This window comes from Dermacentor silvarum, chromosome 1, assembly GCF_013339745.2.
Source record: "Dermacentor silvarum isolate Dsil-2018 chromosome 1, BIME_Dsil_1.4, whole genome shotgun sequence".
Lineage (NCBI taxonomy): Eukaryota > Metazoa > Arthropoda > Arachnida > Ixodida > Ixodidae > Dermacentor > Dermacentor silvarum.
This window is the reverse complement of record NC_051154.1, coordinates 408,796,768-408,817,781: the sequence shown is the minus strand read 5'-3', so window position 1 is coordinate 408,817,781 and position 21,014 is coordinate 408,796,768. Positions and strand designations below refer to the sequence as shown.

At 41.3% G+C, this 21,014-nt stretch overlaps 1 protein-coding gene across 1 annotated transcript in view; it reads left to right on the top strand.

The window, feature by feature from the left end:
• Positions 1-21,014, top strand: part of LOC119446964 (homeobox protein Nkx-3.2) — a 164,336-nt gene that overhangs the window by 15,471 nt on the left and 127,851 nt on the right. The gene's annotated exons all lie outside the window — the stretch shown is intronic.

Genomic DNA, 21,014 nt, shown 5'->3' with positions numbered 1-21,014 from the left:
GTAAGAGCTTCTTGTGGTCCGGCGGCGTTGCACCAAGGATGAAGATAGCATGCAGGTCATCATAGAGCGACAGGTTATAAAGCCCTGTAAAACCATCAGAATCCTGGGACTCTTGATAAAAGCTGATGGAAAATGTGACCACATGCTCCAATGCCTCTCCAGGACGACGCAGCAGGTCTCACACATGGTTCATAGAATAACAGACACCGATGCATGAAAGAGAACGGCACCATCCGCCTCGTTCGTGGCTTCATCCTCTCTAGGGTGACGTATAGGCAGCACCGTACGTGGTAGTGACGAAAACGGACAAAGACGAACAAAACAAACTCTTTAGAAAAGCCACAAAGCATGCCCTTGGTCTCCATATGAGCAGGTCCACAAACAGACTTCTCCGCATGGGTCTCCATAACCCCGTTGAAGAACTAATAGAGGGCCACCTCTCCCGTCAGAAAATGGGCCTGGCTATGACCCGAACAGGACAGAAAGTTCTTAAGCAAATCAAGTGGAACTACCCTACAGATGCTAAACCACCCAGACGACTTCAAGAAGATTGGCGACGTCACGTCATAACCCATTCCTTACCGAAAAATATGCACTCTGCCCCAAGGGCGGCACGAAGCATGAACCAAGGCCCTCGGCAGGACATACGGGTCCCTCCAGGAGGTGGTCTCCACAGATGCAGCCGCATACCGGGCAGAAGAGCCAAAGCCGCCGTGGTGACGATACAGATGGGTCTCCTCGTCAACGCCACCATGCCAGATGCAACAACACAGGAAGCAGAGGAACTACCCGTGGCATTAGCCCTCACACAAACTACGGCAACATATATCATAACGGATTCTCAAGAAGTTACCTTATGCAAAGATGCTTATCATATATGTTTTCAAGGGGGGAATGTTTGTATAAAAACAAATAATAATTCAGATTGCTGAAAATACACTTCATTTGGTGTGAAAACAAATAATGTGTACAATTCTTGCTGGCGCTAAAAAATGTCGCCGCAAATAGGAGGAGTATTATCTTATTCATGCCTCAAGGGATGACAGAGGTTTATCGGGGCACAAAAGGCAGCAATGCCCATGCAAGAAGACCTGGGTGAGCAATCTGCTGCCCCTTCACTACTTAGTCATACCTCATTCTGCATTTAAAGTACATAAAGCCTGTTGTCAAAGTGCATAGAGGCATGCTTCCTTTCTCAGCAATGGTGACAATCAAGGATGATTTCCTTGAGACTGTTTGCTGCTGTCAACATCATCCATGCACGCATTCTCTTTTCATTCTTTTCCCTAGATTAAAAATACTTTTCCACAGCATGCATGAAGTCAGTGAGCTATAGTAAACTACTCAAGTTGTTTGACTGAGTTGGGCGTGGGCCAAATGTCACTCATGTAGTGACAACCTAGCTAGCTAATGCACAGCCACATTTTGAGAAAGTGAGAACTGCATAGACTAACATGAACAGGTGCACAATACTGGGTATTTCATCTCAAAGCAAACGAAGATGACTAAGTGACTAAGCATTGCAGTGAGTGCATTGGTTTCGCATGCGAAATGGTTGAGGTAGTAAGTGGTTATATATTTGCCTTTCTTAATCCGTAACTGCTTAAACAGGTACGTGATAATTTATTTATTATTTATTTATTTATAGATACTGCGATCTTTTACAAGATCTTAGCAGGGAGGGAACTTACAAGTACACTCATACAAACATAGATTACAAGCAATCTTGCCGACGCTTGAATTCAACATGACAAAAGGACAGAATGCAAGAAAAAAGAAGCAAGTAAATTATGTGCGACAGAGTCAAGAATGCAGGCGGGCCTGAAAAAGGGATAAAGAATTTAGTGTAACGACTTCGTCAGGAAGTTTATTTCAATCAACTGTTGTTCTTGAAAAATAGAGTATTTGAAGGAGTTGTTATGCGTCGTTAACGGGGCTACTGCTTGGGAATGTTTATGACGGGTAGCATAACCAGTTACAGGTGTTTAAATGTGTGAAGTATCAATACGGTAGTGGCCATTCACTAACTGAAAAAAGAATTTTAATCAGGAAACACGATTTTGTTCTGTAATCGAAGAGAAGCCACTACGTTTAAGGAGATCTGTTATAGAAGTTCGACCGTAAGAATTGTAGATAAATCGAACAGATTTCTTTTGAATTTGTTCTAATTTTTCAATATTTGTTTTTGTGTAGGGGTCCCAGATGATTATTGCATACTCTAAAGTAGGTCGAACTATTGTATTATAGGTCAGAAGGCGGGCAGCAGGTGTCGAGAATTTTAATGACCGTCTTAGGTAAACAATTTGCGAAGACAATTAGCCATTACAGTGTCAGTATTGGTTGACCAGGAAAGATTGTGAGATATGTGTACACCGAGATATTTATAGTGAGATTCTTCGGAGATATAAGTGTTGTTGGCAAAATAGTCGAAGAGAAATGACTTTTTCTTTAGTGATATTCTCATAAAGACGGTTTTTTCATAGTTAATAGACATTTGCCGTTGATGGCACCATGTAACTATTTTGCCAAAATCACTACTTAGCCTGATTTGATCTTGGGGAAATTCAATTTCGGCATAAAGTATACAATCATCCGCGTAAAGTTTAATTTCGACAGATAAATTATTCACAATGTCATTTATATAAAGAAAGAAAAAAAGAGGACCCAGCACGGATCCCTGGGGAACGCCAGAAACAACAGGTAATGTATCAGAGGAAGACTGGTTTATCCTAACAAATTGGGAGCGGTTGGTTAGGTACGCTTGTATCCATTTTAATTGTTTATCATTCACAAGTATAAAACTCAATTTGTGAAGTAATTTGCTGTGGGCTACTTTGTCTAATGCTTTACTGAAATCCATAAATATAGCGTCGGTTTGTTTTCGTTCATTTATTGTATTGGCAAAATCATGAATTATTTCTACAAACTGAGTGTTTGTGGAAAAGCCCCGCCGAAATCCGTGCTGAGCGTTCGTCAGCACACAGTAATCATCAAGAAAACCAATTACATGCTTATAGATTATGTGTTCGAAAATTTTGCATGTCGTCGAAGTTAGAGAAATTGGTCGATAGTTTTTTATGCAATTCTTGTTCCCCGATATATGTAAGGGTTTGATTATTGCCGTTTTCCAGTCATGCGGAAGCATGCCTTCCTGAAGCGATTTACTAAACAAAATTTCCAAGTACTTTGCACACCACTCTGCATACCGTTTCAAGAAGGCATTTGGTATACCATCTGGACCGGGGAACTTCTTTTCATCTATTTTTAACAGTAAATGAAAAATAACATGCTCAGAAATAACAATATCAGGAATGGAAGGCAAATCCATGTAAAAAGACGGCAGATAACCATCAACCCTTGTAAATACACTGCTGAAATGGTTGTTAAAAGCAGAACATACAACCTGTTCATCGTGTACACTTTTGCCGTCTATTATGAACATATCAGAAAGCGAGGAAGAATGAGTGATCCTCCTCCAGAATCTCCCTGGAGACGTCTTCATAAAACTAGGAAGCTGTACATTGAAGTAACTCTGTTTATCATTTATGATCATTTGTTTTAAATTATTTGACGCTTCCTCAATGAGCCTTTCGGAACATGAACAAGTTTTATTCTTTGCACGATTTTTAAGCCGTTTAAGCTTGCGTTGCTGGTGCTACGTCTCCCGGGAAATCCAGGGATTCCGACCCGTGGTCTTCCTCGCAATTTTTGGAACAAACTGTTGCACGCAGTTGGAAATAATATCTTTAAATAAAAGCCACAGATCGTTCATGCTAGCATTGTTCTATTTAAAGTCATCCAGATGAAATGCAACAGACTCGTCATCTACATTACAGACTCGTCATCTGCACGAGAAAAATTCGGGTAATACTGAATCTTATCGTTTTTTACTGCGAGGGGCACATTGCAGCGATAATACCACTGCTTCGTGGTCTGAAATGCCATCTGTGACCATACATGAGACATCATCTCGTATATTTCCGCTTACAAGGAATAGATCGAGAACTGCTTTTGAATCATTGTGGATTCTAGGGAATTCCTTAACTGCCTGTAATAAATAGAAATAATAGCAATATCAATCATTTCGCTATCAATATTTGTGGTGGAGTGGGACGAGAATGAGCTCCAGTCAACATTCGGCAGGTTAAAATCACCGGTTAAGATTAGTTTATCTGCTTGTATTAAATGGGTGTACATGTATTCTCTCAAGGATTCCAAGTTTGCAACAGCCGAGTTAGGGGGCCTGTATACGGCACCGAGAATGTATTTGATATCGTTAATATAGAAGTTGCAGAAAACGCTTTCTACTCCCGGGGTGCCTGGCATTCCGAAAACTTGAAGGGAATGTTTAAAGAGAATGGCTACGCCCCCTCCTCTTCTATCGTGGTCTTTGCGCATTACTCTGTAGTTTATCGGGACAAATTCGCTATCGTATATATCTTCATTTAGCCAGGTTTACGCCAATACGGCGATATCGGGGTCAAGCGAGCAAAGGATGCCTTCAAGCTGTTCTACTTTGTTGACAACGCTGCGGCAGTTAAGATTTAAGATGTTGAATGGTGACCGGCAATGGCTAGGATGTCATTTGCTCCTTCTTTTTAGCTTGCAGCGTTTGTCCTTTTCTACATCCCACACAAGCATCTCACCATCTATGCTGCATTTATCAAAAACTAGTTTAACTTTGGAGTCTTGATCACGTTCCTGTTGTGAGCTTTGCCATAATTTCTTTCTTATCTACCGAACTTTCAAAGAAAAGTCCTCTGTTATAGAAACCGTGGTCCCTTTAAGCTTTCTGCACTCTTTCAGCACTGAACTTTTATCGCGATAGTCCAAAAACCTCAAGATCACGGGGCGTGCTTTTTCTTTCTTCCTTCCTAGCCTATGACATCTTTCCACATTATTAATAGTAAGTCCCAGCCTTTCCTTAAAAACATATTCTTTGATCATATTCAAGAGGCTGTCGTTTGTCTCCACCTCTTGCTCATTTAGGCCATACATGATCAAATTGTTTCGTCTACCTCTGTTTTCCAGTTCATCTACTTTACATAGCAAATGGGAGACGTTCTTTTCCAAATCGGTGACTGTTGTCTCGACATTAATGACATCATTTTGCAATGAGCTTAACGTGCTCAGTTGAGTTTCTAAACTAAGCATGCGCTCTTTTAAATCAGCGATATATTTCTTCAATTCTACTCTGTTTAGACAATACATCATTGATAGAGGCTGTCATGCTACTTTGACCAGATAGAAGTTGCGACAACATTTCCTTTTCCGTTGGGCCAGGGTTTGACTCAACATCGCCACATGCCAAAAGATTCATTTTGAAAGGTTACAAAGCTGTCACAGCACTATTTACACGGATTGGGCACAGCAGCAGCACTAAGAAGTGGTTATCACTGCGATAACATTTTGCAGGAATATATTGACTAACCTGCACCAAGAAGCAGAATGGATTTCTGAGCATATTGCTTGCTGTGCTGCTGCCGAAATCAAAATGCTGGCTGATATGGTGCACAAGACACAAGTAGGAGAGAACATTTGCCATGCCTGCTGTCTCACCAATTCCAACATGCTGCAGCTTGTAGACAATGAATGCTTGTTCATTCTGTCAGTGAACTTGCGCCAACCTCTAATCAAAGAACAGATTGTCTGCATTATAGACAATAGTTCATTAGTAGCATCTGCAGGGCGGCACAAGAAAGTAACGGAATGTTCCCATTTTTTATTTTCAAAACCAACCGATAGTTTCTTGGGTGGAGCTTTGTTACGAATGTACAGTATATTCTCTGTAAATCTACAATGTGGACGCGTTCTATCATCATCCGGTCACTCCTTAAGTAGTCAAACAAATGTAGATAGCCCCATGAGCACTGTGAAAGAGAACACAGAAATTTGTAGTTAAGAAGCCACAGTGACACAGCCTCTGTGCTGAACATAAAATGTATCTAAAGCGAAAATGAGACATCCACCCAAATGTAGCAATTGCTACAAAGGAAACCCTTGTAGCAATTGCTACATTTGGGTGGATGTCTCATTTTCCCTTTAATAACTTCTCTCCACCTAGCGGGTTTCCGCTTAACTGTTACGTCATAAAATGTTTCCATGAGAAAAAAATGTGTAGTGGCCAATCGGGTACGCATTCACAAGTACTGTACAAATCCATATCGCAAGTAATCTTTCACTCATTCTCGTTTTGCTTGCAGTTGCACAAACCTTATTGCAGCATTCTCTGGGGTGTAAGTTAACCCTACATATCACAGCTACTTGTTCACTCTATTAACATATATTAGCCCCAGGGTTTCCTGTATTCCTGCACGCATGGTACAATAGCATGGTACAATGCATAATACCCTCGTCCCATTCCTCTGAACTGAATGTGGTGTATGTTTGTTACCAAAATGTGCTTGAAAGCGTAACTGTTTACCATTACTTAAGTCTCTGAAAAGTAAGAATGGATGTTCAGCCTTGCTGGTGTGGCATTTCATAGGTTGTAACCCACCATAATACTTTTAACCAAGCAATGAAGAAATTGTATGGTCACGCCATACCATTAGTACGACTGAGGTGTTGCTTCCCCAAGCAGTCTCACTGCCACCTTCCTCATTTTGTAAATACTTGGACATGTTCAATTTATCTCCACAGCCTGTTTTGCAACACAACAATTGAATCATATTAGCACAGCAGCCCATATATCATTATCTTATTGACTGGAAATACAAACTAGCCCCTGGTATGTAGTCATATTATAGGCAGTTTGTATGCTTGATAAAATGCACCAAGCATTTTCTCACCCTTAGAACCTGGGCTAATGCTGTCTCTCTTATATTAATTACGGAATAACCTTACTCAATGCATTGCTGAGAGAACAATAGCTGGCTTGACAGTAGCACTGCACACATACCCTCAGGCCACATCGTAGACATGCCTCTATAGATACTATAGGCTGGCCACAATAGGGTAACTTTTAAAGCCAGCTGAACAGGGTGCGAGTTCATGTGTATCAACTAAATGTATCTTCCATTAAGATGTTATATATCAGTCTGTAATATAATTATCAATTCAAAATACATATGGCAAAACAATACACAAGACAACACAATCAAGTTCCCTGTGAGAAGCTACTTATTGCCATTATTACATGCAGCAAAATGTGAATTCATAAAGCATCACTATGGCTTGGGTGCCTCTTTGTGCATTGTAGAAGAAGTAGAGGTGGGTGAATGTATATGTTTTCAAATACGAATTGAATAAAATATTATGTATCAAATATTCAATAGTCATACGACGGCACACGTACCTGTAGTAGCAATATTTATTTCCATATAATTAGGTACCACACCTTAATTACCTATTGCAAAAAGAGAGCAAAATTTTGGGGACCAAGGATCAGTTTTAAATGCAAGACTACTAATTGTTATGTAAAAAATCGACATAAATAGTCCTTCAACAACTTTAGGGCCTGCCTGCAAAGGAGCTTTCAAAGAGAGGATGTCGGCTGAATTGGTAGCTTTCAAAAGCGTGCAAAGTACTGTTCCCAAGAAAACATCAAAGTTGTAGAAAAAAAAGATAAGCTTATGAAGGACCTACGTGTCCTAGACATATGTAAAACTACTCGTTGCAAGAAAAACAGCACAGACTTGTAGCATTAAAGATCAATCTGCTGTATCAAGAGATGTGTGGTCACCTTTCGCGCGAAAAAAGCCTATGGGAATGTTTTGTTGCCACTATGACTGAAAGATACTTTCTTCAACGTGCTTGCCTTTGGGAGGCTACATACACTTGTTCACATGCAAGTATCTGTCGCGTATTCATTGTTAAAGAAGTTCAATTATTTTAATGACACCAGAGCCTCCTGTGATCAGGCAAAATGATAGTTGTGTGGTTATATATGCATAACATTTAGAATGTCAAGGTACCCTTTTCCATATTATGCAAGTACTCATGAAAGACAATACTTCAAGAAACAGCACAACACTTCTGCACAATCCATAACTGATTATGTCAACGACATTTGCATTTCATGTGGCAAAATATTTCACAGCCCAGATAGGATGTGACATCTGTGATTCAGAGATACGTCATTGTGTCGGGGCACAAGTATTGTACAACTGATTATTTTGGGAATAAAGAAATAACAAGCATTGATTACCAGTATGCCGCCATGCCACTTGTATGTTAAAGAGAACTATCATTTATATGTCAAGCTTACACCGGGCACACATGCACTGAGCATCATGTTTATGTGACCATACATGTGTACTCCATCTGTAATGAACCGTTGCTTCAAGTTATGACCACTGTCATGTCATTCCTGTACATAATTGTGGTTTTGCACAATATACCTTGAAAGCTTTTGAGCGACATTGCAGTACTTTTCCTTGTATGTGCGCACCGGCTTTCTGTCACAACACCCGCTTTGCATCCATGACAAATGCTGCAGTAAGCAAAATGAGTTTCAGACTAAAGTGCTTTCATTCCAGAAACCCCAACCAAGGTTTAAATTCTTGAGGACACAAGTTACTTGCGTCCTTTGATCTAAGGCTGTTTTCTGCATGACATGAATTTTAAGATTTCTGCTGTGCACATCAATGTCAACCCGATAAAAGGGATGGTGAGCCAAAAGTTTCATTCGTGATACTAGTTACTATACTGTGGCCGCATTAACCTATGGGCTAAGGGGGCTGCAGCTCCAGGCCAGGGGGCCCTGTGAGAAAAATGTTTCCTTAAATTGAACTTTATTTCATGCGTACAGTACATAGTAAAACATAATGTGAACAAATACATTGGGTTCCCTAGCTCGAGGCTCGATCCGATCCATAGAAAACTATGAAGAGGAAACAAAGCAATTAATTTAGCACATACACATGTACTTAAACTAAGGAGCAATATGCACTTTACATTTGAAGAAGTACACAATATAATGCAAAGAATCTTCAAATTGCAAACGATATCATTGAACATTTACAAGTAAAGGAAAATGCACCAGAAAAAAGAAAAAGGAAGCGGTGAATTCATTAATAAACATACGAAAGAAGATCACAAAAAGGCAGTATTATTATCTCTGAAAATTAGCTGCATTTCTAACTTCTGTAGGCTGAACGTTGCTCTCGACTACTCCAACACTTCAAATTCTCCATTTACCATATACATTACAGGCATTCGGAAAACTAGAAAATTTTGTTTTTGTGCACTGCGTGTACAGCGTCCTGATTCGGTTAAGTTCGTAGCAGAGAGTGGGTAGTCGCTAACGATGCTATTATTAACCACTACAAGAGTTTGAAAACTTAGTAATGAGGTAAACGGTAAAGTTTGTACTTGTTGAAAGAGCAGTATTGTGTTAGCATTGTAATGTGAGGAAGTCATAAAGCGGACAGCGCTCTTTTGAAGTTTTACAAATGGCTCAATGTACGAATGGCCCCGAGATTTAACACAGTACCGCAGATGGCTGTGGAACAAGCTGAAATAAAATTCTCGAATGAATTCTGTATCAGAACAATTTCGGCACTTGAGCAGGACATAACAAGCCTTGCTGAGATTTTTGCAAAGCTTGTGAATGTGAGGTTTACCTAGAAACGACTCATCTAATTTGTACAACCCCTTGATGGGCCCCTCATTAATTTAAGAGGACCATTCGCCGGGGCCCTGTGGAAAATTTTAGTTATACTATAAAAGTTGTAAAGTGTCTTCCAAGGAGTATTCTACCACAATAATTCTTTAAAACGGTACAGTAGCAGCTGAAATAGAAGCAAAGAATGTAGTACATGGAGGTGACCTGCTCTTCGTGTACAGAGGCATTCTTTTTTTGCTCGACCAGAAACGCGAAGGACTTTTCTCTCTTGCCAACTCCCGTATAAGAAACGAGGGTTCACCTCCTTCTCTCTCTTTTTTGCAAAACACATGATGTAGCTTTGTTCAATTTTTTAAATTTATATCATCACACAAGCGCGCCTGCAGAGCAGTGGTGATAAATTATGAGCGAAAATGCACGACGAGCGCTACAGTCAACACGCCACATGCAGAAACGGCAGAGTAAATAGCTATCCCTTGCGTTAGCCATAGCGCAAACACAAGCAGATATAGCCATCAGTGATTCCCAGATGGCGATACGAAACTTCGCCAACGGTCGAATCTCCCCAGAGGCACTACGACTCCTAAAATTAGGTAATAACCGCCACAGAAGTATCCATCTGATCTTGACACCCACTCACACACTACCAGACGGTAGCAATGACTGTACCGCATGGCTCGAGAGCTTACAGACCAAGCCTCGGTTAGCCCCGCCTCACCGACTACCGACGAGTGGGAGTGGGAAGATCGAATGACCAGATTTCATGAAATTACACCACACCATAGATTGCAGAGGCGCACATTCCCGCCGCCTCACCCAAAATTTAACAAAACACAGTCTGTCGAATGGCGGCCATTACAAACCAGATCCTATCTGAGTCCAGCTATCATGCACATAATACACCCAGATTTATGCACGACTGACAAGTGCAGACATTGTGGCGCATATTCTATGGGAATGTACGTGTATAGTACACGATAACAGTGACGCAGCCTCAAACAGCGACAGCCTCCACGCGCGCTTAGAGCGCGTCACTCAGCTAGGACCTGCATCACCAGCTATGGGCCGTCCAGCGAGCGGAAGAAGCCGCCAAGGGCAAACAACCCTTGGCCGAAGCCTAGGCGGGGTCCAGGCCCACCCCACCGAATCGCAGGGCACTCAATAAATTTATTTGAATGAATGAATGACAATTGCATAATACATCCATGCTATAGTGACAAGTTGAACTGCAATGAAATTCTTGACAGATGGCTGATGATTAATATCAGCAGTTGGATCGTTGCGAAGGTGTGTAAAGCTAAATAGTCTTCCCTCGTCAATTCCACGTCTTCTCAAGTAACACAGAACGTAGCGTAAACGTTGCCTGATTGTAACAAATGTCAGGCAACGTTAAACAGCCAACCTCAACGTTGAATGCACGTTGCCAGCTGTACGTTCAAGTGATGTCATAAATAAATGTCACAGCAACGTCCTGACACCCACGTTGTGTCAACGTTGCATGTAAACATCAATTTAACGTGTAAATGGTATTAATGTAGCAACGTTACAAAACAGCACGTTCCCAGAACGTTGCCGGATGTCACCAATATTGACATTAATGTGATGCCAGGCTGCTGTAGCATTTCGCATGTATACGTTCATGCAACTATAAGATATTTTCATTTTCAACTGAACATTCATCTTTATCATACAGTGAAGTATGGAGATGTATAGCGGTTATGCAGTAATTAATATCTTCTAAGGAACACCTTGTTAAATTATGTTTATTATGCTTCTCCACAGATAAGATCTGCTACAAATTATATCAAATGGCAGAAGCATTCACGTGGAAAAAATGCGAATTGTTGCAACGGTTCACCTATAGTAGACAAAGTTACGCATAAAAGTATTCCCTTCTTCCACACCAAATGCACAAGACTTTGTGACTGCTTGCACGCCACATGCCCCTAAAATTGGAAACATTAAGCAAGGGCCATCATGAATAGGCCCAAGCCCCATGATACGAGCTGCATAAAAATGACGAACACATGCACACTGCACAGTGGATACACACAGATCATATCTACTTGTCCATATGAAAAACAGTGCATTTTTTCAGTTCACGTATGGTTTACATCATAGAAACGGCACTAGAGCAAATGACTATAAGCCACCAATAGGGCTGCAAACACATCGTACACGAGCGCACATTTCTTTCACACACCACACAGGACACATGCACGCTGCAGACATGTTTTTTAGGAGGAATCTTCGCGAGCCGCACGATAAACACAGAAGGTACGGACGACAGGAGCAAAATCCGCGCACATTCAACACACCGACACGAAAGGAAATGCGGATGATACGGGTGTAACCTGCGCCACACGAGCTATCAACCCTCGTGGATTTGATCCTTTCCGCCTGAAACAGTCACAACGCGCACGGAAACATCGAACACTGCACATCTGTACCTCCGATATCGTGCCAACAATTCCTGAGGCTACAATTCATGTTGACGACATCAGAAAGTTATCTAAAACTAAGTGACGGCGTAGGAAAAGTAGGCAGCATCGCCAAACGTCATGGATTGGCTTCGAGACAGCTTCGAGACAGCCCAAACCGTTCAAATCAGGCCACAGCGACGGCTTGATAAGGATAACGTAAGCTGATCTCGAAGGCCATGCTTATGCTGGCTGCAGACGGCGGAAGCAATTCAAAGGTAAAATACGTTTTAAAATTTGTTTCTACGCTAAACTATAGTGTAAAATATAGATTGTTCTACGGTTATCTTGTCTCCCAACTTCTATACGTAGTTGTGTGTAACCCGGCACAAAATTTTAGTATGTGAGTGTACTGGTTAATATTTTTGTCATCACAGAGGCCACAACATTCTCACAAGTATGCAGGTGGCGCTGTTGTTTTTCCTCCGTGTTCTGTGATGGCGGTCGTATGTGCGGGGTGCTACGAGCGTCGCGTTTGCTTGATCGTGTGTTTTTGTGTTTGCTGTTATGAAGTGGGTCGCAGTTAGCGTGCACAAAAGTGCCTGAAGATACCTTGTGTCATGCTGCAAACTCGCCGTATGCGTGGCGCGCCAGGCAAATGTGGCCCAACGATTTTATGCCGTGGAGTGCGGCGTCTTTGTTCTCGTTCTGGAAAGTTGGGTGGACGTCGCAAAGAAATAATGTGTGTTAGCGCGCCTCAGCTCGTCCACTACGCAGCGGCATGTATGCGGGGAGTAACATCGTCGACGCAACACCGGCAACTTGGAGAGCGCTTCGCGACCGCGTCGTAGCATTCAAAAGGTAAGTAATCATGCTGGATAACTACACGCGTGTTGTGTGAGCTTCTCGTGTGTGCATAGCGTGCGCGAGCGTATGAAATAGAAGTCCCGCGACAACAGTGATACTTGTGCTGATGCTTGCTGAACACTGGTTGTCAGCACTTAGTTACGCAAGTTTATTGCTTCGATGCGAAATTGAAAATCTTGATAAGCGTTTTCTTCCGATGAGAAATATAAAGTTCGAAAATAATCGTGTTCATCATGTGCGTGCGGCGCGTGAGCTCCCGCTTTTCTCCTGAAGTTGCATAATGACTCATTTGCCTCTTCACCGATTCTTATTGCAATGACGTTTCCTTGCTTACATGGCAAGGAAACTTGTTTCATATATACTTGTCCAAGGAAACTTGTTTCCTTGCCTCGACGTTGTAAATAAGATCTGCTTACGAAGTTTTCGGTTTACGACAGTTTTAGAGAAAAAAAATTAAGCGATGACAGCTTGCTACTAGTCCAGCTTACTTTTTAAGACAAGATGTTTTGACATACCTTATACGTAACTAAACATGACAGGGGAAAGTTAAACTGAGTCACGATAAAAAAAATGAATTGTTTTGTAAACAAACATTTCTTTGCTATGTGCTGCTGCGTGTCAATAATTTTACTGTGATCAAAGGGTCCCCATTATCAAGACATTCATCAGTGACTTCTACTTTGTGCTCTGTTGCCACCCTGCAATAATGCAAACATTGTTTTTGTGACTATATTTAGATGCTCCATGCATGTCTAGACAATTTGACAGCTTTATAAAGCCGTGTGCCTCTGCTATAAGTTAACACAGAACTTATTTTATAGTGGCGAGGCTGTGACCCATAACAGTGCCCACATAACGGAGGAGCCACCAGACCCCTTGGCTATGCCTGCCGTAGTGCAACGTGTAATCTGGATGGTCGGGTCAGGTAGTGTACCTGTTCCAAAAAGTAGCATCTTGGTATCATTTGTGGATAAGTTAATCGACATTAGTAAACACAGCTTACTAAATAGGCCAAATATTTATGCAACTTGCTGTTTATTTGGGTTCATAGCTGTTATGCACACCTTATTGTGTTCTATATAAAAGTAGACCTAACATGTCCTGATGTTAAGTATTTTTTCTCGCATCAATCGCTTGGCTGCAAGTTACATTTTAATTTTGCTTAGTACACACTATTTATCACTTTTCATTTTGGTTTTCTTGTTTTGAAACTGTTTCCTATGCTGTAGGATTTTATTTCCGAATTTTTAGTGTTTACACTACACTCTTGTGCAGCTTCTGCGCATATAAGAATTCAAAGTGTAATGGGCCGAATATGTCATAGGTGTAAGCACACAGTGTGCTTACCATTGTTTAACATTCATATTCACGATTATTTCTGTCTTGTTCCAAGAATAACTGCCACTGGAAAATACACATTTGATGAGCTCAAACTTCTTGAAATGATACATTAAGGCCAGTATTCACTGTGCTGCAGTTACTACAGTTCTGAAGTGTTTTCTAGTAAGCTTGCTTTTTTCTCTCCCATTTTTTAATATTCTTGGCAAGCTATCCCCATTCATGCAAGTAGGCATTGAAGCATTTGCGAGTCTATGTCCAGTTACATTATTTTTCTCTTTTTTTCGAGTCAATACAGCATAGAACACATAGCTAACTGTTAGGTAGTTCATTGTATTGATGCTCTATTATTTAAAAAAGCACACTATTTCGCACATGTCTGCTTGCTCTTGCCATGTTTGCTAGTTATTGCAATGTTGCTCGTCAAATGAATTTGATTTCAACTACACCATACCGAACAGTCTTATTGGCTTTAGTGTAATTTTAATAGTGACAATCAACCAACAAGCCCTAATTCTACAACTGTCAAGAAGTATTTCTAATACTTTGGGGTCCCTTTCCATATTTTCTGTTTCATCCTGTGTATTTGGTCAGCACAGTGGGCATTCGCTCTATTCATTCTGCTTGGCGCTGCTCAGGTCAGAATATGTTCAACCTGCAAGTCCAAATTATAATATGTGTACGACTTCATTTACTGGCTGGATGAATTGAAAAAGCATTATATCTAATTCTAAGAGTATTTTTGTCAAAAATATCAGTGTCTAGAACAAGCGTCATATGCACTGCAACTCTTATAGTTTTAAGTTAGGTAGGCAAATATCTATAGGTATGTATACTTGTGCATATACTTTCTACATATTGGCTAGTGTTTTAGCTACACGAAACAGCCTATGTTGTCACTACTCTCAAGTCAAATTTATGGTTGATGCGCCGCTTGTTTTTGTTGTGCACTTACACTTCTGTGGTGTCTTAAGCACTGTAGATGCCTGACAGCTGAAGTATTGCAGCAGTAGACAGCTTTAGTTTAGCGTACGCTATGTCATTACGTACGATATAAAATAGCGGGTCATCACTGCGCATGTGCAGAACGCTATCCGACCGATAGCGTATAGCGTATGCATGCTATTTCTCAGATTTAGCATTACCGTCTGTGCGTGGTTTGCGTAGTTTACGCTAAACATGGCGGTGGTTCCCGCTGCCTGCTTCGAATTGAATTTGGCGTGGCTTTTGCAGAATTCGCTTCGTTCGTAGCAAATGACTGTGTAAACAGCTTTCGCTTACCGTCAGGCCGCTTTGACAACAGTGTAATATGGTTAACCTTGTGGAGTTTTCGAGATCGCTTCTCGTTTTGAACGACACGAAGCCTAACGAGGGAAACCGACATATATCAGCTCCACCTGTCAGTGAAGTCGAGAGATAGGTGCGACGACGGCATATGGCCTCTGATATCGGAAGATCTCGCAGGCCAACTAAAACTAATAAATGTGTGCTGTTTAGTGTACGGTGTACTATAGCGTATAGGCGTACGCTATTAGTTGCATATGCTATACTAAAACTGTCTAGTGTCGAAGCTAACTGGCACTTACTATTGCTACAGTATGCCAACAGATACCTATCACCGTATTTGTGCATTTTCTAAGAACCAGCCGTGTTTGCTAGGTGAAATTTGTAGTGTACGTATGAGTTTGCCGGTCAGTTCATGTAACTTTTCAGGATAGAATTTACATGGGGAGGAAAAGGGTTCCATACAACATGACTGCTGCTAACTGACCATTTATTTTGATGGAAGGATTAAAAATAGCAACACTGGATGTGTGCTTATGTTGTGCACAATTTCGTTCAGAGGGAAGGCGTAAGTTGTAATATAAAGGCATAAAATCACAATAAATGGTATTTGTGTAAAAAGGAAAGTAAATATGCGCAGACTAACTTCAATCACTTGTAATCTAGAAAGGACGCCTTTTATTTCATGAATTGATCATGGGGTCTGGCTCGCATGTCTTGTTTATGTGGTATGCCTCACTGATCTCTCGTGTCAATTTTTCACCGTAGGGGAAAACAGATGATCTTAATCCAGCCTGAAGTCCTATCGCGGCAATGCACGGCCAAACTGGACGAGCAAGCTGGTCTCTTGAGTGAAATATGGGAATTTATTTGGCACATTTAGTTACCGACCAGTCTGCTCTGTGTACATGTGGCCAGGTGTGAAGGAAATACAGTGAGCTGCCTCTCATACACACTAGACAAATTTGGTGGTATCTTTAACCAAGCAAACCTCCCTTGCCTGCTCGCCTTTCTGAATTCACTTGTGAACTGTCGTGCATATCCTGCCTACTTTATTTTTCGCTGGAAATGTGCGTGCATAGCAGTCCACATGAGAATCGAGGCTTGCTGAGAGGGTGATTAGAGACAGTTACTAGGAGAGCTCTTCATCTGGTTGGCTGGCACAAACTGTACCTGTTTCTGCAACTAAAAAAGCTGAAAGACTCTACTTGGGCTCACTGAAACTGTTCTTTAAAATAAACTTGAAACAGGGTAAGCTATATCATTTTGTGTGCGGCCCCCACGCTAATGCCACTGGACGTACCTGCCATTTCCGGTTACATTTATCGCACGGTTAGACATATTTCTTTTAGCTACCAGCACTTAGTGACATAAAACCGATGGCCTATTATTGCACAAGCAATAAAAGCACATCAAAACGCTTGGAGTAATGTCAAATTTAGGTAGGTTCATGTAAACAAAGCAAATTATTTGCTTTAATAAGAAAGTTACGCAGACTGGGTAGGAATAGAACCTGGAGTGTGAAAGGAGCACGCTTCCCTTACGCCACGGCAGCTCTTTGGTTCTGGCTGACTTAAGGTGTGCCTAGTGGGTGTCACACTGTGCACGTCACATTGCAGCCATTTGGTTGACTAAAGGTGCTTTCACGTTCCCACACGTAAGCAGTCTTAATGCGTCTCTGCCATCTTTTATTGCAGGTACACCTAGGAAATGTTGTATACATTGGCAACGATAACTGGGGCCTGCTCCAGTGCCATCGCCGGGATTCTATGTTCTGCAAAGAACTGGCATAACTGATGTGGGGAGCCCTGGCGCTCGGCGTAGGAGCGTCACAGGGGCTCCTTGTCGGTGCTTGAAGGAGGGCAATGCTGTTGAGAAGCCGACATTGAGCCCCGATAAATTGGAAGGTGTGGGTAGTAAGTATCATTCACATTTTTTCAAGTTTTTTAATGTTTGTAACAATGCATGTATTGCACCGAAATGATTAACTTTTCAGATGCATTTGATGCATATCTTTCGAAATGTCGTGCCCCTGAGGAGAAAAAATCATCTTCTCATGCTTGGTTTTGGCCGAGCGGTTGAATCGAGTGACAAAGTTTTTCGCGTTTAGGTAGCCCAAGAAGAAACAAAAGCAGAATTAACAAACCAGCTTATTTGTGGCTACTCATGAGTTGCATTTCTTTGTTTAAAGGTGCCTGCGAAGTGGCGCTTACCTACTTATCAGGTCCAGAATTTTCGATTAACACCGCTTCGAAAAGCTCGCGTTCTAATTTGGTTTTTCCACGGCCAGAACTTCCGTATTCGTCATCCGCGAATAGCAACGACAACTTTTGCAGTGTAGAGCAATATTCAACCCTTCTCCCGATATGCAACACCTGTAGCGTAGTTGTAGCCGGTCGTTCAGGCACTGAATTGCAGTGCAGATGTAGGCAACAACCGAAGAGTCAAGACGAGAGACATGCGGCAACTCTTTAACAAAAAGCTTTATTTTTGCTGGCCCATGTTTATAGCCGTCAGTCACTGCATTGCACATGGGCATATCGCACCCTTCTGTCTCTCTGTCTGACAAGTGTACAGATGGTGTGCTGATACACACAGCCAAGTCGCGAAATCTTTTCAGACTCAATTATTTTACGTGTTAGTTGATCACCGCTTCTGCTGGAAACAGTACACTGAGCAAACGACGGTTCACAGTCACACGAACTGCAATGACATTCAAGCCTACTGTCACGCACATTTTTCTTCACATTGTATGAGTGTTCTCTCAGCCGGTGATTGATACAGTGTCCCATTTGACCTATATACTGTTTACCACAAGGGGGATACAATAAACCACGTTGCTAACACAGGTGACAAACGGAATTTGGTGCTTTGTTGCATATGTGTGGCGTGCTGTGACATTGCCTTTGATTACACAACTTCAGAATGATATGCAATTTTCTTGATATTGTGAGAGCTTAAGAATGTAGGGTATGACGGCCAGTTTTATGTCTGTCAGATGCAGTGACCACATGACCTCTACTCTGAAAAGCGCATGCACCGAGTGGTTGCCATGTGATCACTCCATCGGACAGACTTAAAGTGGCTGTCATACCATACATTCATAAGCTGTCTGATAATATCGTGAAAACTGCCGATCGTTCCAAAGTTAAAGTTGTCTTCTTTGCACCTCAGCTTATAAAGTTGTGTAATCAAAGGAAATGTTTCAGCGCAGCACACAAGTGTAACAAAAAGCACAAAAATCTGGTCGTCACCTATGTTAGCAACATGAATTACTGTACCCCTCTTTCTTGTGGTAAACAGTACATAGACCAAACAGGACGCTGTATCAATGACCAGCTGAGAGAACAATCTACAATGTCAAGAAAAACGTGCATGACAGTTGGCTTGCATGTAGCAGTTCATGTGCCTGTGAACCATTGTTTGCTCGGTTTAGTGTTGTCAGCAGTAGCGGTGATCAACTAACACGTGAAATTATTGAAGCTGAAAAGATTGCGCGACTTGGCTCTGTGTGTGTCAGCATCTGTACACTTATCAGACAGAGTTGACCTTCCTAAGGGTGTGAATTGCACGTGTGCAATGTGATGAGTGACGGCTATAAACACGGGTCGCTGAAAATAAAGCTTTTTGTTGGAACTGAGCACACGTCTATTGTCTCGTCTTTTCTGTCGTCAATATCTGTGCTACAATTGACCAATATATTGTACCAACAAGTCAAATTTATCACTCATTCATTGGAACTTTCTTTCATCACGAATGAAATGTGGTTTTGGTACCGTGGTAGAGCATTCACATCCTTTGTTAATTTTTGTTTTCTTCAAAGACTGAACTGGATGTAACAAGCAGCCGTGGCATTGCAAGGAAGCTTTATGTTAAAGGAATATATTGATACTAACGTCTTAACTGCTTAGCGCAATAAAGGAAGTTGTGGGTATTGTTTTTGTGCTTTCCTTGCTCTTGTGTCCAAACTTAAAGCTATAATGGTTAGATTTTACTGAAATTTGCTTTTTGATGTTTTGCATTATTCTCCTGCGTAAAGTCACTATTGTTTGTTTCACAGTTATGCGAAGCTTAAGTTGTTTGTAAGCATTTTTATAGCCTGTTTTCACAGTAAACATGGCTTCAGTGTTTCAGATGGCACTTTATAGTTTGATGTAATTGATGTCTCTGCAGGTTACCGCATTATTGACTTGGAAACCAGTGAGGTCCGGATGCAAGTGAAGCTACCGAGGGAGGCATGTGTGCATCACTTGTGCTGCTGGCCATCCTCTGCAAAAGTGATGGCTGGCTGTCAGTGCTTGGATGACTTTCTGTCACTCTACGCCTTGGGCTGTGTTGACTACTTCACACTTGCTGCCATGTCTGCAAGCTTAGGCAAAAAGACCGGCTGGATGCTTGGCAGGAGATAGTATCCAACCGCAGTGTTACTGTGTTGTGTTGTTCATTACAAAGTGAAGGAGGACAGTATTTCTGCTGTTATTAAGAAGTATAAATTGTGTTCTGCCATTGAAATAAGGGAACTCGACAAAAAGCAAAAAAAATTCGAAGTCTGACCTACAAGGGAAAGCAAAATATATTGTGTTGCAGTTGTAGCTGTTAGTAGAGTCTTAATATGCGATAGAAGACCTTGATGTTTAATAGAAAATATATTTAAGTGTGTTATCAGTGTGTTATCAGTTTCTAAGTTACTGTTATATAAGTGTCATTTGCTTGCCAGGATGATGTAAGCAGACAGTAAATAAATGCATGGTTTGACATTATAACCAGGTTTGTCTATGGCATTCACTATTATTTAAGGTGGACCAATGCATATTCAGGGGTGTATATTCAACCACCACATATTCCTCCTGCACAAACAATTTCTACATACTAGCGTTTGTTCTTAGCAGCTGATGTTGGCTATTATGCAATTTCTTGAAAGCACATGCAGCTACCGACACTTGATTTTTAGAGCAGTAAGTCGGAAGCAGACTGATCTTTTTCTGTGGTCTAAGCTTAAATGATATGTTTAAGGAAATGAACATTTGTGGAATATATTTACTTTCCTGCTGCAAGAACCTTTATACGAGAACCTCTGCACATTGGACGTGCATGCTGCTTCTCTTGCTGTTATAGCCAAAATGAAAAATTGTTCTTATGAACCACTTTGCAGCTTTGCATTGTGCACTTTTACTTGCAGTTAGCATTTATATGCTGTGGTATGGACAACAGCAACACAAGTCAGGCAAACCACCATGTGAAACACTTTAAAGATTCTGGCTTAGGGCGCGTTGGTACTATATATAGTGCAAGACAGAAGAGCTGCCCGTACAGCAGCGCTGTCAGCATTACACGGCTGACAGCACCGCAAACCCTTAAATTTATAATTGTTTGACAGATAATGCATTCTAGTAGTTTTCATGTCGTATATGAATGAAAATGTAAACAAGAACTGGTGAAAACAGCATTATTTTACGTATATAGTGTATCTTACCACAAGGTAAGGTACACAGATATCTTGGTAAGCTACACAAGATATATACGTAATAAACGCTGTT